We start from the raw sequence: 17,833 nt of genomic DNA, 5'->3' as shown, positions 1-17,833 counted from the left end.
GTCCTGAAAGGTGCTGTGTGGTTTGTCTCAGAAAGTGATCCAACGAATGATCATTTAGAAAAAAGTACTGGAAAACTGGTCATTGATGTAGGCTGAAATGTTGAGTTGTCACTGCAAGAAAGATGTAGTTCTAACTCCAAGTACCTCAGAATGAGATCTTATCTGAAGATAGGGTGTTTATGGAAGTAATCAAATTAAAATGAGCTTACTAAGGTGGTCCCAAATTAAATATGACTCATGTCCCCATAAAAGGGAAAATGCAGACACCAAGATAAACATGCACACAGGGAGAATTCCAGGTGATGAAGGCAGAGACTGTAGTGAGACATCTACAGGTCAAGGAATGCTAAAAATTGACAGAAAACCCAGAAACTAGGGAGAGGCATGGAGCAGATTCTTCCTCACAGCCTTCAGCTGGAAATCAGTCCTACCGGTACCTTGGATTTTAGCCTCCAGGACTTTAAGATGTTTTTGTTGTTTAAATTACTCAGTTTGTGGTACTTTGTTACATAGCCCTGGCTAATTAATACAATGAGAAATGTGATAAGTGATTGCAAACACTTCTAATAGCAGAAAAGTCTTGTATTGATGAAACACTGAAGTATTAATGGCCTATCCTTCAGCTCAGACTAAAGATTCTGGGGTTCTATAATTAGAACCTCCTATATCTATATGGCTTACTGCCTATATTAATGTTACTTTACATTAGCTTAAATTTACTATCTTATGAAAATCTTGGGCAGAAAGATAAAAGGTGGAAATAACTTTATTGTTCAGTATAGGAAGTTCCTTCAAGAACCATCAGTTCAACAGAAATCATCAACTAAGAATAGTTTGTGCCCCAAGACTTTGATCTTATTCAGAATCCTTGTCTTGCTTATATACTCCAATTCTACCATGAATTCTAAATTCTTGCATCAGTCTTAATCTTAAAAACCTATCCATATAGAAAGACCTACCTTAACTAGACTTCAAATTCTCCATAAAATATGACCTCACTCTTCCCTGTTTGAAACTCTACCAAAGCTCTGTTGATGTGCTTTCTCTTGCAAAAGCTGGCAATAGACCCAGTTCTGTCTTACCAACAAGATTTGTTGCTGATTTGGGAGTCAACATTCTACAGAAAGAGGTAGTTTTCCTATGTGGTTAAAGCAAGTGGTTCTCAGGGAGAGGAAGAATGGTGGAGCTAAAATGAAAATGATCAGTGTGAGTCTTTCAGGTACCCTTGCTGAAGGAGGGCAGGACCAAAGGACACCAAGATATCTAAGATGCTGGTAGTCGTTGGGGTATGACAAACATCAATTATGTTAAAAGTAAAACTTTGATCTTGATTGCAGTACATTGCATTCAAGTTCATATCTGCATTCTCTAGATTTGCTACTCAAAGTGTAGCCTAGTGGACAAGCATCATCCAAAAGCCTGTTAGAAATTCAGCAACATTGGCCCAACCCCAAGAACTACTGAGTCATAATCACCTTCTTAACAGGATTCCCAGGGTGAGTCATATGCATATTCAAGTCTTAGAAGCATCACATTCCAGCAGATCTCAAGCAGAGCTAAGGAACCTTATATAGACACTCAGGCCCTCCTGAGATATGCTGTGTTAGAGTTTCTCTGTGGAAAGTCCCAGGAAATGAAGGCAAGCTCAGGTCCTCCTGGGAAACTGAAGCAGGTAAATCAATACATTTTAGGTGGTGTCTGTCCTTGTTAGAAGGTGACAGCATGATAGATGGAGTGGAACAAAATCAGGCTTCTGAGTTCAAGTTCTATTTTTGCCATTTGTCAACTAGTAACCTTGAACTATTCCTTACTTAAAATTTGAGCTTGGATTTCATCTCAATTCATGAGGAATAACATCTCCTTAAAGAAGTTCTTGTAAGAGTTAAATGAGAAACTAGGCGCCAAGTGTTTTGTAAGCTATGAATTCTTATATGCATGTAAATCAGTTAAATTTTGTTATTTGGCCATGTAAGGCACTCTAGATGGTTTACACTATATTATGACAATGGTCTGTTTTTAAATTATCTGTCCATGGGTTTAGAGTGAAAAAATTAAGTTATGACTTAATTTCCAGATATTTTCTAAAAATCAATGGTTTTGTTCTGTAGATTTCCTTATAGGGATAAAGCTGTGTGGACTAGTTTCCTTTCTTCCTTCCTTCCCCTTTGCTTTTCTCCCTCTTGCCCTCTGTTCTTCCTCCCTTTCATATTTTGTTGGCACCTGTTTATTGAATATCAGACCTAGGCTTTTCCCAGGAATATATTACTAAAGAAGGTGACAAGGTTCCTGTTCTCATAAAACTTTAATTCTACTGGGGAAACAGATGACTTAAAAGCAATGACAATGTAATTTCAGCCTGATGAAATTTTTATGAATGAACCCAAGAACAACTATGGGATAGAGTGGATGGAGCTATACATAGAGAGAGGGAGGAGGCATTGATATTTTAGATGGGAGAGTTGGGGAAGGTTTCTTTGGGAGTAATATTCCACTAGAGAATTTTTTTTTTAAAAGTTGCATTAAGATCAGATTGAAGAATATTTTAGATGAAGGGAAAAGGAATTGTAAAATTCTTCTCACTTGTCATGTTTGAAGAAGAACAAGGATGCCATCCTGGCTAGACAGGGAAGACAATGAAGGGTCCTGTAAAGGTGGTAAGGAGTTTGGTGTTTCCCTAAGGGTCCAATGGGCAGGAAATTTGGGTTTTAAGTAAGCATTTTGTCTTTTGTGAGTTGGTGTGAATTACTTCTAGAGTCCAGAGCACTGGCAATAAACAGATGTGAGGAGATGAGGACATGACCCTAAACTTGATTCCAAACTGGCAGTGATGCTGCTCATCTGTGACCTTTCCGAAGCAGCCTGCTAGTTGTCCTCACTGATTTTTCTTCAAATTTGTCAGCATTCTTTTTATTGCAATACATAGAAACCTATTAGAAAAAGGCATCTTGAATAAGCTAAGCAAAGAAAAACTTGTTGACTCATATAATGTAGCAGATTATGGACAACCATTAATGAGATGCTCTAACTCAATGAATTAGGTCATTGCATTGGCCACTTGCCCAGGCTTTAAAAGGTGACTCCTGGAAGCTGGCATCTTTATTTTTATGACAGTAGCAATTCTGAGTCTCCACCTTTGTTCTTTATGTTGTTGAAGTAGATGTTCTCTCCTCAGGTGGCTTGAGGTGTACAAGGGATAGAAAAGAGAGGAAGCTTCTTTTTTCAGGAGCCCTAGCCAATATTCCTCAAATCTTGTTGGATTGAATTCAGTCCTGGATCAATTCCTGAATCAATCCTTTGGTCAGCAAGATGAAGTTCTCTTATTGTCTTTGAACTGATGGAGCCCACTTCAGGGTAGAAACAGTCCTACCCAAACCGAACAGTAGAGAATGTGAGAAGGGAGCCCTAAGGAAAAGGTTGTGTGTGTGTGTGTGTGTGTGTGTGTGTGTGTGTGTGTGTGTGTGGACATCAAAGGTAAAATAGCACACCAGAGTGGGGCAAAATACAGCCTGTAAGCCAAATCCTGCCCATCAGCATTGTACAGCCCTGTAATGCAGGATAGTTTTTGTGGCTTTAAATGATGGGGAAAAAAATAAAGAAAAGCAATGCTTTGAAACACACAAAAATTATGTCAAATTCAAATTTTTGCATGCATAATGAAAGTTTTATTGGAATATGATTACACTTATTTGTTAATACATTGCCTGTGGCTGCTTTCACATCTCCACAGAATTGAGTAGTTGCAATGGAGACTGTAGGGCACGTAAAGACAAAGTAAAGCATATTTACCAGCTGGACTTTTATACAAGAAAAATTTAACTCCAACCATCTATGTCAACTTAATAAAAAAGGGTGAGGGAAGAACTGATGGCTAACATAACTGAAAAATTCAGGGTACATATTAGGGTTGTCTAGAACTAGGATCCTCACTTGTGGTCAACAAGATTTTTCTTCCCCTCCCTCCTATTCCTTACCTTTTGCACTCTCCTCCTCTCTTGCCATTACTCAGCTCTGCTTTTTTGCTGTTAGCTTTGTTATCAGGCATCCTGTTACCAGGTGGTAGCAAATGTACCACCAACAGTTCTGGGCTTGTATTATTCTTACAGCTAGTGAACCCAGAAAGCATGTATTTCCCAAGAGCTTTAACTAAAGCCCAGAGGAAAATTCTGATGACTCTGCTTTGGATCTATGACTCATTGATGGATAAATAACTGTTCTTAAGGAGTGAAGAATTCTGATGATACAGGCTGAGTGAAGTGCTCACCCTGCATTGAGGGTCCTGGGACCAGAGGACTTATAGCCCCACTAGTGGCTAGTGGGAAATTACCCAAAGAGAAAGATGCTGGAAAACAGAACATCATATACTTACCAAAATCTACCCCTTAAATTTTAAAAAAACTTATTCTTGTTTTAATAGATATTCAACTAATCAGTTTTATCAAAACATGTTTTTGAGTGCTCCATTTGATATTTTTGATGCATGTCTACATTGTATAATGCCAATAAACTTATTTTTTTTAAAAGTTACTTTCAGTGAAAATGTATTGTGATTTTTTTTTTTTTTTTTTTTTTACTCAAAATTTGTCTAAAAATTTGTAGAATTGTTCAGGATCTATTCAGTGATGAGTAGTTGGCACTGTAAAGCAGACTTTTCCCCAAAGCCAATTCAAGGGAATCTATGTCTGCTTATCCAGTCGAAGCATGAAACAAAAGTGAATGTTTTCATGGAAAACAGCTTTTCAGAGAACAGTTGCTTAGGCAGTTTTTTGGAGCAATGGGATTTAGATGTGGTGGAAAATACATAAGGCCCAAATACCTGATGAAACTTGTCAACACTTTTAATTCTACATCTGTTGTTGATCACACTATGGGACTTGTTAATATGTTTATGATCATGTTGCCACAATGGAAAACACCAAGTTAAATTGTCATGTCTAGTCAGGTAGGGCACCAGGTCCTTCATGTATATTTGATGACAAACAAATTCCACTAAAACATGGCTGGGTTATTTCATTAATGTAACTCATAGAAAACTGCGTGTTTGGTTTTGTTATTCTTTGTGCCCCAGGCATAAGCATGTAGAAGAATTCAAGACACTTAAGCCAAGAAAGTGGAATAGTAATTAGCTCCCCCATTAACAAAACATCAGTTTTGTGTGAAGTGCTAGTTAGGCTTCGGATTGTCATCTCTCATTTGGTTAGCAAGTGAACAGAAATGCTAGTTTTATGTGGAATGTGTTAGAGTTCAGGGACTTGCTAAGCACCTTTAGCTGTTACAATTGAAAAAATACCCAGGGCTTGTACTATCTTACTGCAATTAATGTTCCCTATCAACACCAAAGTAACCCTTTAATAATTGAATTTTTCCCCCTAATCTATAATGTCTGTCTTCTACCTTCTCCTTACCTCTAATGTACCTTTGAATGAGTTATGAGATGAATTGCCATTCAATAAAGACCAAGCTTGAACAACATGTAGAAAATGTTACATGATGTCTAACTTCAAATACTTAGTTTTAACAAAATTACTGAAGATCCATGTAAAGTCATCCAAAAAAAAAATGGAATTTAGTATTTCACAGTCATATGCCATAAGTAAGCCTTATGTGACTGGCTTACCATGAACTTTAGTAATCCTAGTAACTTATCCTCTCTCTATACCAAGCACTCAGCAGATGACATAATGAAGTACCACATAAATATATAAAACTGTGTCTCCATGCATACATCGACTTCCATTTTTCAATTTGAAACGTATCTTCCACACTGAAAGCTATCATACTTAAGGAGAAAAATTCATTATGCACCACAGCAGAGTAACTTTATGTGTGTTACACAAGAAATATCTAGTTTGAAATGAAAATACAATACTTACTACATCTAAAATGCTTTGCTCTAGGAAGTAGACATGTTAGTCTGTAGTAGTATTATGATTACCTCTTAATGACTTATTTTCTCATGAGAACTTTTTCTTTTTGGTCTTTAATGATCTGGACAAGGTAGAGGGATTTAAGCAGATGGTACCCATAGCTAGTCTTTCATTCTCAAACACTTAAAATAAAATGAAGGGCAGGATAAAGTTGTAAGACTAGAAGGCATGGGATCCCAAGTTGAAATATTTCTTGATGTTTTAGTAGCTTTACTTGGGTATGGTCTTTATTCAAGATCTGTTGGCTAGAAGATGAAGTAAGGAATAACTCTCTCAGAATGATGCTTAGTTAGAAAATGAACATTCTGAGGAGACGAATACTGGAAACGTATTTATAAGTGTTGATTTTGGGTAAAAATATCTGAAACAAAAGGCAATGAGGAAAACAAAATGCATAGTCATCTGTAAAAACATTATACATGGTAGAAGTTATATTTCACTGGAGCCCAAACAAACCCCTCCTGCCCCAAATTTGACAGAATTTTATAACAAAGCATCCACAGTAGGCCCATGCCATTTCAGGTTTATAATAAAGTTGTTTCTTGACTGTAAACTAAAGGAGAATAGGGTCAGGGCTCATTTTTTCTCACCATATTATACCTGGTAACTACTATAGCAACTGGTACAAAGTCAGTGCTAAGTAAAGATTCAGTGCATGAATAAATAGTGGCATCAAGGTCTTCCTTCCAAAGTCTACTTAGCTTTGATACCAGTTACTGAGGAGAAAGAATGAAGATAGGAGACCACAATAACTAAGCATTGGGAGGAAACTTGTTACTTTATATTCTGTCCTTTCCAGTATTTAATCTTTTCCACTTAAATTTTTTCTACAAGGTATTATGTGAAAAAGATGTTCCTTTTTACAGGAGGTGCAAAAGAATTATTTCAGAAGAGTAATTTACCTCTCAGAATCTATAAAGGTTTGGGGCAATATAAACATACCTTGAATAATAACATATACTTGGAATAATTATTCTTTTAGGTTTGTATAACACCTAACAACTTCACAACTAGAGAATATTGTTTTGGTTTAAATTTTTTTTAGATTTGTATAACACCTAACAACTGGAGAATACTGTTTTGGTTTGAGAATTTTCACATTTTCTGTAAACAGAAAAATTATTCTCCTTTGTGGCAAGGACTTGAAGAAAGAATTATTCCCAAATAGATCTCATTAAGACAACAAAATCAGTTTATGTCCCAAGAGCTTCTCTCTGCACAATCTTGCAGCAATCCCATCTGTTTTTGAATGTTGGTATAACAGTTAAAGTAATATTTTAAGTTAATACACAGCAACAAACTAATTTAGCAGACATGTTAAAACAATATGGTTTTATAAAAGTTTGCTTGTCAGAATTGAAAGTTTGACTAAGAAAAATGGTGAAGGATGATTTAGTTGTTTTATCTAATGTTTACTTTTATAATTAATACCTGTAACAGTAAAGAAAAAAGTCATCATAAATAGATGATTTAAAATGGAGAACATCCTCCTAATTGCTCATTTCATGTGAAATGATCTATCACTTAAATTTATTGTCAGCGAAATAATATCAGGCTTGCTGGTGCTCCTGGTACTATGTTAGATTTAAAGAATAATGTTTTGAACTCCTCTTTCTTTCTTTGACCTCTTCCCATAAAGTATAAGGGTTACTAAGCACCAAGAAAGTGTACCATCATTTGTCAAGTTGACTAAGCATTCAATATAAACAAACCATGCAATTCTTTGCCTGTCTATGGGCAAAAGCTTGCCAGAGTATTTTATGTTGGCTAGTGTTTGAACATGATCATTATTTTCTGCCTTCAAAATTATCTCAGTGAGTGCTGTAAATTTAAGATATGCAAATATTTAGCAAGCAAGTGCTATCTGCGAAGCAAAGTAGGATGGGAAAAGTAGAATAAGATTTATTATTTAAATCATGTCTAGTGTCACAAAAGGATTTAAGGAAGAATGTTCATTTATCTCATTTGAAAGTGGAAAAAATAATGTCCTTATTATTTCTAAAATATGTCTTAAGGAGCAAATTACATAGTGTGTATATCAAGAACCATAGAAAAATAGGATGTTGTTATATATTTGGGTTCTTTAGATAAACAGCACCGTGTGTGTGTGTATAAGAAAGATAGAGTATCTTTCTGTATATACTGCTATGTATAATATGCATATATACATTATATATGTATATATACATTACATATGTATATATAAAAAAAAATCTCGAAAAGATTTGTTGTAAGGTATTGGTTCACATGATTATGGAGGCTGAGACGGTCTATGACCATTTCTGGAATTCCATGTCTGCAAACTGGAGAACTAGGAAGCCCGGAGCTATGGTTTGAAGGCCTATGAGTCAGAAGACTGGTGGTATTGATTCCATTCCAATATGAAGTCCTGAGAACCAGGAGGAGAATATTAGTGTCCTACTTCAACAGTCAAGCAGAGGGAGCAAATTCAACCTTCCTTTGCTTTTTTGTTCTCTTGGGTGCTCAATGGATTGTATGGATGGTGCCACCCACATTGCAGAGGGTCATCTTTATCTGCTTTACTTGATCAGTTAAATTGCAAAACTCTGAGAAACATCCACAGAAATGTACCAGAATAATGTTTAAATAGATACCTGGGCATCATGTGATCCACTGAAGTTGACGTGTAAAGGTTTTGCTCATTAAAACTTCTGAAATTTGCTATTTTTCTCCTTTTGCTCTTTTTTCCTCTTTCCTTAGAACTCTTAATAAATGGAAATATCTGCAGGTCCTTTTCTAGGTATGCTTTTTCACGTATCTTTTTCCAATTCTTTCTGTACCAAAAATATCCATTATGTGGGGTATTTTAGTGGCAGTTAAATTTATCAATCTATTGACTTAGCTGACTTATTTGCATTTCATTGGTTTTTCCTTAGCTTTCATTAACAAACATAACAAATAAAACTCATTTGCAGTATATGTGTGTCATGTGAGGTTTTGGGTTTCCAATCAAAGCATAAACCTCACAGAGCATAGCAGAAAAGCCTCAGATGTCTTTTGCAAGTAAAAAGAACTGTCAAAACATCTCCTATCTTTCAAATGGAAGAATGACTACATCAAAGAGCTTCTCCTGCTCATGAGCATTAAAGGACTACTCTGTCAAGAAGTGAAAGAGGCTGATATTTTTACACTACTCACAAGTGCATAAGACGGTATGTCTTATGTGGAGGCCTGTAGAAGACACAAGATTCTGGGTCAGAAACAAAGACTTAACTTTTCATGGCAATAGTAAAAACCAGAGTATCGTTTTTTGTTTTGTTTTTTTGCAGTACTGGGGATTGAACCCAGGGCCTTGTGTGCTTGCAAGGCAAGCACTCTACCAACTGAGCTATATCCCCAGCCCTTCATTGTTTTTCTCTCTAGTTCCCAGATTCCCATTTCTCACCTGGTGATGTGAAGTGGGCCAGGTGCCAAATACACAGATTGACTAGGTTGGAGGAAGAACCCTAGTGTATAGAACCTAAATATTTTATGTTTGACAGTTAAGTGTGCCTGCCTTTTGCTATGGAGAGAAGCATTATCTCTACCTTCTAAATATGGTTGATATCAAACATCCTTGAAATGATAATCTGAAACAAAGGCATTCAGTGGCTCTGCTTGAAAAATCATTTGGAAATGTGAGAAAACCATGAAGAATTGTCCAGCATTTCGGTCCCTCAAAAATGGTTATCTACTACCCTTACTCTAACTGTCCATCACTACCATCTTATAAAAAACCAACAGAACTGACTTGCATAAGCAATATTTGTTTGAAAGTTTGTTCACTCTTGTTTTGATGTATTCCATAATGGTCATGTGACCCAATTCCCAACCTCTCATCACTTCCAAGTCCCTTCAAAGAGCCTATGCCATGGCTTCCATGTTGTCCATAGGCACTTCCACTATCATTCAGCAAATGCATTACTTTCAGATTTGTATACTAAATTATTTGAAAGACTAACAAGTCTGACCTGAGCAAAAAGTATCTAAATTATACTATAAGTAATAAGTGTGGTGCTGATTTAAATCTTCTGACAATGGGGAGGTGAGAATTCATCAACTCTAAAAGGGATATTGACTGGTTTTGGGGCATGTTATACAGTTTTGAATTAAATGGATTCTGGATGAATCTGATAGTAAAAGCTTCACAGCAGGTCACATTCAGCTGAGCAATATAGCCTCCCATTGACTAGTAATGAGATTGGATTTCTGTTGAAAGCATAATATGTTAACAGCTCAATGAAATTTTTTTTTTTCTTAACGACTGGAAGTAGGCTTTAAAAAGCTAAATGTGTTTCATTTTATTGCAGTTAGAGGCCAAATTCTCTGTTAGTGGTAATGCCTTTGAAAATAGAAAGCAATCTAGATATCCTTAAGATAAAGCATCATATGGATTATACTGTAGAGAAGACCTTTTAATATTTTATTATGCATCTGTGGAAAAAGTTGACTACAGAACTTCCATTAGAAATTTTAATAGTACCAGAAACCAATAGGCTAGAAAAATCATTCAGATTTAGAACAGAATATACTGTGCAACATTGTTCAGGAGTGAGTATTTAGTGAGTGGTCATCAATTGGTAAATGATGATCTAAGGTTAGCTGTGACACCTTTAAAAAAAAAAAATTGGATCCTTGTCTCCATGTTTCTGTTGCTGTGATTTATCAGAAATGATGACAAAGGAGAACCAATCTGGAACAGTACCATTTTCCACTCATGTTCTTGAAGTACCTTATTTATAGATTCCCACTATGAACACAGGTGTGAAAGAATTTGACAAGTAACTTGACCACAAAGGTGTCATGGATCTTGTATCTAAATGAATGCTTCTGTGATCCTGCTGTTTCTTCTGACCTCAGCTGTTACTATTTTACAGCCAATTCCATACTTGTACCATCCTGAATACTATATACATCACTTTGACTCCATGGCATTGCTTATGCTGTTTCTTTTTTCCATGCTGAGACAGCATTTTCTTTCCATCAGTAGAGGCCCATGTATTTTTACCAATCTGAGACTTTCTCCCCTCCTCCAAGATTTTTCCTTACTTTCTGTTGCTCAAAGCACCATGGTTCTGATTTATCACATAATTAGCTCACATTTTGTTGCTGCTGTTACTTCTACTTACTTTGTGTCCCCTCCACCAGTAAAATTTTAGTTTGTATTGTGATACCATATACTTAATGTCTAAAAATCTTTTTCTTGCAATATGAATTCCTTTTAAGTTCACCAAGAACCAGAAGGTGAAAACAAAAGCAAGAAAAATCAGTCTCATCACTGAGATCAATAGAGCAGCTGAAGAGATTCTCACCTTTGTGTGTGTCATGCTCCCTGCAATCTGGCAACTGCAGGGAAGCTTTGAAGCAGAAGAGAATGAAAAGATTTAGAAGCGATTTCTTCTACATATTCTTAAGGAGGCTTGATTCAATTTTTTTCCTTTTTTTTAAATTTGTAATTGAGATTTTAGTGCCAGATCAATGCCACCTATTTTAGGGTAACATCGGATGAGGACAAAGAACTGTCATAGTTTTCGTTATTTTCCCTTTCCAGAGCAATGTTTGTATCCTCTCAAAAGTGAAATGCTCCCACATTTGTCACCCCTTTGGCAAAGGGGAGGATATACTTATGCAAGCCAGTAGGAATGGGGTGGGCACAGGGTGCAGAGAGAGGAGGAAGCCACGGTGCATTTGTTCATCAAGCTAAGAGATCAAAGAAGAAAGTCTGATGCAAAAGCTGTAACTGTGAATTTGGGTACAGAAGAATCATTTATGAAACTGAGGGGAAAAAAAAGATTCCTGAACGTCAACCTAGATCTCCTATACCAGAATCTTTGTGTTATGGAGTAGAAGGGGAACAGGAATCTGTATTCTTAACTTTTAAGAAAAATTAGGAAGCTCTTATCCAGAAGGTCTGAGGACTACATTTTAAGAAATTAGCATGCCTTTTGAGACATAAAAATCCAGTTTAATTACCTTCTAGCAGCATGGTCTTAATCACTCTATGCCTCCAGTTTTCTGTCAAAGGGAAGTCATATCAACTTATCTCATGGGGCTGTTGGGAAGTTTAAAGCAATAAAACCTGTATGATGCCTGGCACAGGATAGATTTGGAAATATTTACAGTTTTGACATTTTATAAAAGGTAATGGCTGTATCTATCTGAAATAATCCTGCATTTGAAGTTATTTGAATTGTCAGAATCTCTTTGACATGGACCTGTGTGTAGAGTAAAAGGTTAAAATGTCTGTTCTTTCATTTCTGTTTGTGGTGATGCAAAAGTATCCTGGGTTACAAAATTAACAGGGGAGAAGATAATCTGCTTATTGTAACTATCTCTGTCTTCTGTTTTCTTCTTTTACTGGAAATAATAGAGCTGAGAATTAGCTTCAAAACTAGACAATAAAATTTTAAAACACAGTGCTGGTTCAGGAGAATGGTTTCTTTAATAATGTAGAACCAGAGATATTCTGAGAATATAATAGTCTCCTAAGAAAGCCAAATCCAAAAGTTAAAAAAAAAATTCAAACCAACTATTCTTCATAACCTATTAGGAGCATACTATTACATGACTTTATATAAGCTCTTAAACTTATAATAATTTCTCACTGAGACACTAATACCTAAAACCTCAGAACCTGGAAAAGTGAAAAGACTGAAATTTTGAAAAGGATTGAAATTCTTGGGGAAAAATAAGATGAGTTTAACTTCAAATAGCCAATTTCTTCTAGAACATTTACTACGGCAACATTTTCCCAAGTTTTGATAAAAATTTTCAGGCATGTTGCCTTTATAAAGCATGGCTTAACTGTGTTTAAATTCTTAACACACATAGTCCTTTGAATCACAAACTGCATTTTTACTCTGTGCCAGGTAAAGTGGCATTTTCTTTTATGTCTCTTGCTATATTCTTCATGTTTCAAATATTTGCTATTTTTTGTTTATCTTATTCAGTCTTTGGATTCAGCTTTAATAATTCAAGTTGAAAAAGCATATTTTTAAAAAATTCCTTTTTATAAGAAGCCACTGAATTCCTTGAGTCATTTTAGTTACTATTCCAGACTATGTCCATAATGATATTTTTAAAATGAAGGAAAAGAGAATGTTGCCTTCATTTTACTTTTCAATGCATCTTGAAAAACTCTTTACCTGACAAATTGTTCTTTAAATATTTAAAAAACCAATTAACTTATAGGATAAATGTAAATAGCAAATGGGAATAATGGAATTCTGTTGGATATTTTCAGAACTTGCTTAATTGTAAGAATGTCTCACCTGCAAGATAAAAGTATAAGTGAATGTCAATTCATAGATTCACAATATTAGGGTTGAAATAGTCTGAAAGGTCATCTGAACCCCCTGTTTATGAGAAAAATAATTTTTAAAATTTAGTTTGTGATTTTTTTCCATTTACTCTTTAAGTCTCATTGTTTATGGTTAAGTTGGCCAATCTCACTATTAATGGTAAGTCCCACCAAGATGGCTATGACAGCTTTTGGATGACCTAAATTGTCACTTCTTTCTTTTTGTTTCATACTGTTAATACTCAGAAATAGATTTTATCTGTTTAGTAACTGTGTCTGATATTTAGATATTCTGACAGCAGATGTCATTTACCTTCACTTGTATTTACATAGTAATTTAAGTAAAACATTGCTTGAAAAAGAGTTGACATAGCTTAGAGATGACAAATAAAAAATGTTTTATAATGTCTCATTATGATTATAAAAGTAATATTCATTTTAGAAAATTAATATACATAAAAGCAAAGAGAAGAAAAATTTCCCAAACATTTAACTATCTTAAACCACACCTTTAATAGCTTGATATATATGAAAGTAGATACATTGAGATTTATAGAGGTATATGTTCAATTTTTTGGTATACTTATATATACATTAAAAATACTTTCACCTTTAAAAGTTAATACATGGGTATCTTCAACTCTTGATAAACTTTTTGGGGGGTTACTATAGACTACAGTTTTTAGATACTGGCATCTAAAGGCTGGAGGTCAGATCTCATCATAATAAATTGAAATCATTTTTTTTTTTTCAGTACTGGGCATCAAACCCAGTGCCTTTTACATGCTAGGTCAGTGTTCTACCACTGAGCTACATTGTAAAACCAAATTAATTTTTTTATGAAAGGACAGATGTCTACTTGATTATAGAAATAATTACAATTATATTAAAACAAACTAGAAAAAAATGCATTCACATGTTATAAAATGTTGTACATCTATGTTCAATGTAAGGTGATGGTGTAATTGATTTTGTTTAATAACACATTATTGTCAGCTATGTGAAGTTCTTGTGTATTTTTTGTGTTACTGGAATTGAAACAGGTACCTCTACTATTGAACTATACCCCCATTTCTTTAAAAATTTTATTTCAGTGAGAATTATCTCACTAAGTCACCCAGGCTGACTTAAACTTGGGACCCTTCTGCCTGTTTCCTGAGTAACTGGGATTAAAGGCATGTACCACAATGCCTGGCCACTTACGTAATTTCCTTCTTAAAAATTCTTTTCATTTATGTACAACACCAGGATACACTCTGACACAATCACAAAAGCATGGTACACAACCTGCACAGCCCCAAATGAGCAGGTGAAATGAATGAACTCTTCCATTAGGAATACAGCATTCAGGAAGGAGTTTTTAGAAAGCTTGGAAAGTATTCATTTAGTAGATTTGGAAAGATTTAGTGGACATAGGCGACTTAGAGTTTATTTTGTTTTTAGTTTGTGGTGCTGGGGATTGAACCCAGGGCATGCTAATCCTGAGTTCCACTTCTGACATCTCCAGCCCTTGATTTGTTTAATGAAAATCCTCATGAAAGTTGATTTGACTGGATTATTTTTCTCATTGCAATTTCTTTCACATTAACCTTAAAAATGTCTCCTGAAATGTTTGAAATAACCTTTCTCCCTACATTTCTTGGATAATGCATATTCATTTCTGTACTAAGGTATTAGGAAAGCTTTGGAGGTGAGTCCTTTTTTCCTCCCTTGAATCCATATCTTTATGATTTTGTATCCTCTTTAGGGATGGGTCTCATTGGTTGATAACCCTAACCCTAAGTCAGTCAGACTTCTCTCCCAGCTCATCCTTTCCCTCCTCAGTCATCCTTTCTGATGGTTTCCTGATCAGTCTCCAGACCCCCATTTCATCCTCTTCCCCTTGCTGTTTCTCAGCTTTCTTCTTAGCTAAAAGGTAATTTAGAAATAGGTTGATTTTGGAGGTCTCAGAAGAGACATGTAGGTGGCCAAGGCAAGGTTAGACTGAGAAGAAACTTCTGTGACACCCTCACATGGCCTCCTCTCCAGCCCCAAGAGCTCATTAAATACCCAGTTGTAGCTGGACATGGTGGTACATGCCTGTAATCCCAGTGGTTTGGCTGAGGCAGGAGTATCTCGAGTTCAAAGTCAGTTTCAGCAAAAACAGTGTGCTAAGCAATTTGGTGAGACCCTATCTCTAAATAAAATACAAAATAGGGCTGCAGATGTGGCTCAGTGGCTGAGTGCCCCTGAGTTCAATCCCTGGTACCCCCCCACCAACACCCACCCACTCACCCAGTTGTGAGTTCACTCAGGGCTGGTGATTGGTGAATGGCTGCACTGGATTGCTGGGGATACTGGGAGATGATGAAACTGTTTGTAAATTCTTATTCTATAGTTTCTTCGCTTGAGAGAAAAAGTTGGGTCTTTCTGGAAGGAAGTTGCAAACTATCTCTGAAAGCCAAGTGCACATGAGACAAAATTTCCAGCATAATACAGAGCAGAGATGGTGACTCAGAACATGCTGTTCAGAATAGAGTTTGAAGTACAAACTTGGAAAGGATGTTATAAATAAATTGAGGAAGTGGGGAATCTAAGAGGATGTCTGAGAAAAGTAATGTTCACATAGTGAATTTTAGGTCACATCTCCTTTGTTTACAGAACCCTATCAGTTGTTTTGTGGTTAGCCATACTTTTTAAGTTTAGAGGAGAATTGAAGCTCATTTAATGAGGCATCCTAGGTCTGTGAGAACTGGAGAAATTTCCCCAATTCATGAAAGTTACTGTGTTAAGTTAGAACCTGTGTCTCCCGCCTCTTAGCATGTTACTTTCCCCCAAATTATTTTTCATACTTATAGGAAATAGTGTTTATGTTTTCATTCTATATCTTCATACAATATTTATCCAATTCACAAAGGATTAACCCATTTCTAACATAGCATAGTCCAGATTGATCTTTGATTATCTAGATGTGGCAGCTAAAAATGATGACCTTCAAATAAGGCCTGAGTCTCATTTGTCTTTACTACTTGGCCATGTGACCCTGAGTGAGTTAATTTACCTCTCTACACTTCATTTCTACATCTGCAAACGGCACTTTGAGAGTCACATTCTTTGTAGGGTTGTCTTGCAGCTGCACAAAGTGCATGTTACGATGTATATAAAGGGCTCAAGGCATTTTCTGGCTCCTGGGTGCCACTTGGTATCATTGTTAATGCTTCATTACACACTTCACCATGTTAACTTCTAACTAGGAATTAAAAGCAAGAATCATTTTTCAGAAAGTTCAATCAAGATTTAAAGATTTTGATAACCCTAAATTGTGAATGGAAATCATCATGATGCAATTAAGTGTAAGAGAAGCTTCTAGTGAAGAGGCAACAGGGGTCAAAGATCTCATGAAGAGCCCCTCAGCCTGTGACATATCCAAAGAGTTTGGCTTGAGAGAGGACTCCTGTAGGTGTCCTGCAAAACCAGACTCTCAAATAACAAATCCCTGTGTAACTGCAAAGGTTTATACAAAGGGGCATTCCATGCACAGGGTAGAGAATATGATGTAAAGAGCCATCAAACATTATGAGATCCCTCCCCTGCAGCACATAAACAAAGTGAGGTGGAAAACAAAACAGAAAGTCTGCCTGATAATCCTCAGCAATACACTACTTCATGAAAAGGCATTTTAGCTCAAATGGGGGAAGCTGAGCCAAAAGAGCTGAAGGCAAGCAGGCTGAGCCAAATTAGAACAGAGTAAAAAATTTGTCATACCTTTGTAATTCACACAGCAGCATGTTCAGTTCAACCACAAGTTATCCAGATGTTGGCCATCTGACTCTTTATAGCTGTGGTCTGTTTTTTCTTTAAAGCCCCCTTTCCTCCTCTGAGTTCCCAGACCCTTGGCATTTCTCTTGAAGTGGAACTTCAGTTGAATAAAGAAGAATTAGTCTTCTTTTCAATTTTCAGGACAATTTATCTCTTTAGGAGAAATAATTTGAGACTGCAAATTCTTTGATTAAATTTATATCACTGCAAGGATATTGAGCCAAGCAGTGGACTAAGTTAATAAACTTGGAATTGAACAGGACTAGTGTGGAATCTTGGATCAAAATCTTATGGGTTGTTTAAACCAGGCAGTGGTTTAATTGATCTATGCCTCTGTCTCTTCCAAAGCAAAATGCAGATAATATTAATAATACCTACTTCATAGAATTATATTAAATCATGCATTTCAAACATTTGTCATAGTTCTTGGTGCATAGTAAGCTCCCAAATCATCTTCAGTTTGTTTTGTTTTACTATATTTAAAAATATAGTTCACTCCTGATACCATTCCTTCTGATGAATACTATAGACATAAGCTTCTGAAAGAGATGATAAATACAGAATCCATCTGTCATGAGTTATTGGTGACTCTGCCATTTTAAAATATTAACATCCATAAAGGATGCAACTTTTGAGATCTAAAGAACAGGTATGTGCATGCCTGTGTCTTAGTAGTATAATTGGGTATCTGAGAATTCATCAGTGTCACGCAGCAAGATGAAAACACAATCCCATGTTAGAAGTCAGTGTCATCCAGTGGACCCAGGATAAGCTCCATCCATCTTCCATCAAGAGAAAGTTAAGACAGTGT

This window comes from Sciurus vulgaris (assembly GCF_902686455.1).
Source record: "Sciurus vulgaris genome assembly, chromosome: 12".
NCBI lineage: Eukaryota > Metazoa > Chordata > Mammalia > Rodentia > Sciuridae > Sciurus > Sciurus vulgaris.
The sequence above is the reverse complement of the archived record's forward strand: the minus strand, read 5'-3'. Positions refer to the sequence as shown.